Source organism: Pinus tabuliformis, chromosome Q, assembly GCF_031772625.1.
Source record: "Pinus tabuliformis cultivar Carrire ecotype Pingquan chromosome Q, CPIR1, whole genome shotgun sequence".
Taxonomy (NCBI): domain Eukaryota; kingdom Viridiplantae; phylum Streptophyta; class Pinopsida; order Pinales; family Pinaceae; genus Pinus; species Pinus tabuliformis.
In genome coordinates, this window is record NC_142296.1 from 367,474,106 (window position 1) to 367,480,301 (window position 6,196).

A 6,196-nucleotide genomic window follows, 5' to 3' on the forward strand; every position below is an offset into this window, starting at 1 on the left:
AAAAATCTATAATTTTTGAATATTTTATTTATATAAAAATAAATTTTTTTGCAATTATTATATTCTTAATTATATCATTTATTTTTTCAATTTCCTTACCGCATAAACATGCATCATCCCTTTACCACATAACATGCATCCTAAATATTGAAATGCTTAGTAATTCTCTACAACTTAATATACTAATGCAAGGTCGAGTAAAAATGTGCTTCGCTAGGGTTTTCTTTGGCATCAGGATTCGCAAGATCGTTACAACGATGTGCAACCATTATCGTAGTATTCTCGAAGGAAATTTCATGGATCCAGATCTATGCTTGCGGAGAGTAATAAGGGTTACTCCTTTTTCTTAGAGTCTAAATATTGTTCAAGAGTTGGCCTTAAACCATTCTGATTGGTGTCTTGCAGATCTCGTTGATTATTGCAGACAATCTCTCCAAATAGGTAGATGGGAGATCAATGGTGTTTTTGATATCAAACCTCTAAATCGCTTCTCTACAAGTGTGAGCCTCTGGTTAATATCGTTTTCAAACTTTGGATCTAGCTTTTTTAGGGCGATTGCAAGTGAAAAGGCCTCTTTTTAGTTAGATCTATCTCTTATTCATGTGGATCTAGGATTTTGGGTCATGATGAAGCATCCTTGTTTTTGAATTCTCTCCCATATCTTTGATGTCGAGTTTATAAATGGTGTCAAAGGTCATGGATGGGGCTTCTTATGTCACAATCCAGATTTTGAACTCATCGGCCAATGGGATCTGTGGTTTGGGGATAGACACTGACCCCTGTCTTGGCTTCAATGAAAATCCAATAGCCACTTGGATGGATAAAAGGATCCTTTCAACTTTATTTTTCCTAGATCTAAGGATATAGGAGGAGATACCAACAACCAAATCCTATATTTGGTAGGGAATTTTTTTCCAATTTTTTGTTAAATCCCTTGATGGGAAATTTGGCGAAAGACTTAAAGAAAAAGATTTAGACTAGGGATCTGGTGAAATACCTAAAGCAAAAGATTCAATATATTTTGGGGATTTCAACGAATATTGAAAGTTTGATTTACGCAGGGAAATCAATGCAAGATGAATCTACACTGCAAGATTATGGCATTCAATGTGACTAGTCCATCATATTAAATATGAGGTTATGAGGAGGATGCCTTGGATCCAGTATCGCTAAAGGTCCTGTCTCCTTCAAGGATGTGGTAAAAGGAAAGGTTGAAACACAGAAAATTTTATCACCTCCCTAATATGCCTAGTCCCTATATTGTGGAACAGATGAATCAAGTGTCAACTTTGTCAATAAATTTGCAAGAGGTAAATGAGTTGTGCTCTAAATTTCATTCCAAAATAGTCATATGTAGATTTAACGGTTTATGGCCTAAGAAGGAGGATTTACATAAATGGATTTTTTCCAATTGGATGGTAAAGTGTGATATTCATCTATGCTCGAGGGTATTTTTTATTGTCAAATTTGATACAACAAAATATATGGATTATGTTTTAAAAGAGGGACCATGGTTATGGGGTAGGGTTGGTCTTTTTATGATCCCATGGTTTCCAAGCTTCGATGCAAACACCATGGTGGTATTAAAAATGTTGGTGTGGGTCAGGTTACATAATATTCCCTTGCATTTTTGGCATCACAAAGTGTTAGAAGGAATTGACAAATCTTTGGGAAAGTTCATAAAGGTGGATATACATAGAGTCTCAAAAGGAATTTTTACTTTTTCCAGGATCTGTGTAGAGGTGGACCTTAGTTAAGGTTTTCACGATCTCACTATTTTGATTCATAATAATTTATAATGGTCTGACTCTCTTGACTTTGAAAGCATGGCTTTCAGATGTCATATTTGTCTTCAAACCAGACATCTTCAAAACTCGTGTCCTCAAGCAAAGAAAGACCCCAAAAGAAAAGAAAAAAACAAGCCCAAAAACCAAAGGGATGACTGTTCTCAAATCCACCGGATGAAGAAGAAGAGGAAGAAGAATCCCCAGAGACTACAACAAATATTGTTTATCATAAGTCCCAAGAAATTATAAAGAAGAGGAGGGAGGAGTAGGTAGTTTCATCGGTTCCAAATTCATCCAAAGTAACCACATCTACAACTCACACGTTACAAATTGAGATGGCTATCCCTGAAAAAGAAGCGAGCATCACCAAAAGAATGCATGCATCAAAGAGTTCAGACTCTGGAAAAAAAAAAAAATTTAATATAGAATTCAGTCAAATGGCCATTGTATCTTCCACTCCCAACTCTAGTGGTTGGAGAAAAGTGGAGAAAAAGAAGGGTAGAAAAGAATATTATAGATTTTTCTTTTTTTTTTTTAGTTTCATTTTTGGATACCAGGTAAGGTGGGTATGCTTGAATGTTTATTAGCATCTACAAAATGTAATTTTGTTCTTTTGAATAAAGTTGTGATTTTTCCTTGAGGAAAAAAATTAATATATTGATGTCACTACATGTTTAAGGATTTAGACATTCGTAGAATAAGTTATACGATTTTAAGGAATTTTAAGTGTCATTTTTTTTTTATTCTAAATCTTTGACGTGAATGTTAATATTTAAAATGGTTTCGACATTGTGTATATATTGAGTAAGTTATATTCTCTCTATCATTTATAATATTCAATCCTCTTAATATAGATATCACATCCAGCTATATAGTCAGGGCGTAAAACTGATCTAGATAAAACAAAATATCTTTCCCGATATGAAGCCTATACAGATATACATAATATGCATCAACCAACACAAAAAACATAAAAAAAAATTACAAAATAATATTGTAGTTGATCCCAAGTGTACTGAAGGGGCTATTGCAAGTGGAAATGCTTTGAGATATGTAATGTATCATTGCAAAAGGTGTAGTAAAAAAATCTCCCCAAGTGATTTGTTGAGGCCTCATTTTGATAATGCATCAACAATTGGATTATGCCCCTTATATATAAGTGAAAAGGTTAAATCATTGAACCACCCCATGATCACTTTGATTCTCTTCATCTAAGTTAAGATCTTATGTGGCACAAAAGAAGATTGCATATGTACCCAGTCCATAACCACTTTTGAGTCTCTAAATTCCATCGTAGACTCGATGTGGAACCACTTAGCACAAAAGAGTACCCCCCATAGTGCAATTGTCACCCTGTCAAGAAATCCCATAGGTAACTTGTCCCAGATATGTTTATGATAATATATGATAATATATGCTCCACTCACACAACTTTCATTTCAAGTCGCCCAGTCAAGAAATCCCACAGGGAACTTGTCCCAAATATGTTTATCATCCCTCCTACCCACCATAGGACCGATCTCATTGAAATATGTTGCAATATGAATGCACGTTTAGTATATGTACATGGGGGCCTCTTGAAAAATTATAGTGTTCCTACTACACTAGATTACCCAAACTATATAGAATGGAAGAATGTGTCACACCTTATATCCCGTGAACCAGTCTAAAAGATAATCATCTAATTAGGAGCTATTCTACCTAGCAAATAACTTTAATATAACCAGAAATCTAAGTTAGATCGAAATAGCGATAAGGTATTTAAAAAAAAGGTGCTCCACATCCTCATTTTCCAACACACAAATGATGCATCTACCCAGACCATTGAACCCCCACCTACATAGGTTATACCATGTTAGGATCCTATTTCTCCATGTCAACCATCCAAAACATTTAAGTTTGAGTGGATATTTTCACTTTGGCAGATATGTTGAAACCACCCTAGCACCTCAATGTATGATGTGCAGGCATGATAACACTATATACCTCCTTGACTGTGATCTATTCGTTGAATGTTTTACCATCCCAAGAGAATGTGTCCTCCATATCATTCAAAGATATACCATCCATAGTTAAATTATGAACATATCATGATCCCAAGAAGTAGCAAGTTCACCAAATAAACCGAGATCCCTGGAACAACATCAGGTGGGGCATAAATGTTAATTTTTCTTACGACTATATTGTTCTTTGCTTTGATAATTGCATTTCTTCACTAATACATTACATTCACCCCATAACATTATTTATATTTACATCATTATTCAACAACACATGCAACTATGTAAAAAGAACAATATCATCATCATCAATGCAGTGGAACATAAAGGAACAATAGAAGAAACACATTCACAAATAGAGACATCAGGATTAGTCAGATACCAGGGAAAAACCCACTATGGGGAAACTCTTTCAAATTCTTCTTCTTCTTATATTTTCATCAAATGATTCAACAAAAGAGAGTACAATGATCTGTATCTTCATCTATGCAACTAACCAACAAAAACAACTACAACATCCATGAAATGAACCAACAATTTTTCTATTCAAAATTTGATTATAAAGTCTATAAATAATTGTCACTATTTTCATTCAACTGCCGAATCCTATGGTCGTTGAACAAAATCTTCAGACAACTGAGATTCCATCATTTGAGTCTCGGCCACATGGAGGATGAGTCATCTGAGTGACTATAGTTTCTTGGTCACTCTCTGAAGCACTGTAAGCGAGTGACTATGGTCGGAACTGCCTAGATCTATCTTAGAGATTTTGTTGCACCCTTCAAGTTTTTATGCAAGCAACTTTGGCTTCTCAGTCGCACTCTAAAATATTGTGAATGAGCGGTTGTAACTTCTTAACTATTCTCTTAAGACTAATCTGCGAGTGACTAGGGTCTGCAACCAGAAATATGAAACCCTAGCTCCCAGATGCATGGATGAGCTTTTGTGCTATAAGTTATGGTTGGATCCATCATGTGTTGTGCCTGCAACTATGGAAAAAAACAATAGATTTGAAATGCGAGCTTTAGATCCTACGATTTCACCTTAGAGCGAACCTATTCCTCCATGAACAATCCTCAGACCTATGCGAGCCAAAAACCAAGATAGAAGTGTGTCTCATGATTGTCTCCAAATGAGGTAGAGGTGACTTGTATTTATAGCCTTTCAAGAGGGTCCACTTTGCTTTAGGGTCGACCTTATCAAATATGCAATTGCGGGTTTTTATCCATAAATACACTTTTCCTTATTTGATTTGAATGATATTTAAGTCGATTTTGGTGCTCTTGAAAATAGGAATGTATGCAATTATTATCTCCATCAGGGGAGTTTTCCAAAGTAGAATTTGACTGTAGTTTCATATTTTTAACACTCCCTCTCAACTAGGGAGAATTCCACCTGTTAATATTTGACCATCAATCAATATCTCATCCTGTCTTCATATGCCCCATCTCAAGTATCTCATCATTTCGTATAATCACTGATCATCGTGATTCATCTCTTTCTTATTGCTACTTATCTCTTGATTTTTCCTACTCATGTGCTTAACGTTCTTGAATCTAAAAGAAGAAGAATTTTGACATCAAAGGGAGCTCAATCTACCACCCTCTATTCATCAGGCTACTACCCGAAATCTTTGACAGTGGGCTACTACCGGGGGATATCGATGTGAAGCTAAATATGTGATTTGTATCATCATAAGAGAGCATACCATCAAGGAGCACATCTCAACATGGAACCACATCGAGGAGCATATCTTGACCTGGAATCTCATGGGCGAGCTACTACTACGACTCCATATCAAGCAATAGGATATCCAAACACACAGGGGAGCACATATCAACCCTGGAATCACATTGAGGAGCTCATTCTCAACCTAGAACCGCATAGGGGATAAAATCTCAACCCAATATTATTGTCTGTTGATATTCCCATCAATGAATCTAAGCAGTCATGTGGTAGAACACCTGCATCATAATCGAATTGGGTTGTACACCCCAAGTACACTCTCAACCCGTTGGCCAGACGAGGAGCGATATTCCCAACAATCCCTTCTTGTGGGTATGATGCCAACTGGGGTATACTCTACATAGACCAGATACGAAGCAACATCTCCAACATTATGAAGATACGGTAGCAACATCTCCAACCCTATGGGTAACATATAGTGGTAATACCCTATTGTACAGAGTTCCCTCAACCTCAAGAGCCCTCCATCTTAGTTCCAGACCCTGGGAGATCAAGCAGGGGAGGAAGAGTTGGCTCAATGTCCTCGATCAACGATGCTCTCTATAAATCATCAACATATCATCGTAATTGTATTTGGAAATCATAATTTCTCAATAGAAATTGTCTCATGTTCATACAGGGCATCAAATCAAATATCATGTTAGAACATAAATAATCATATAA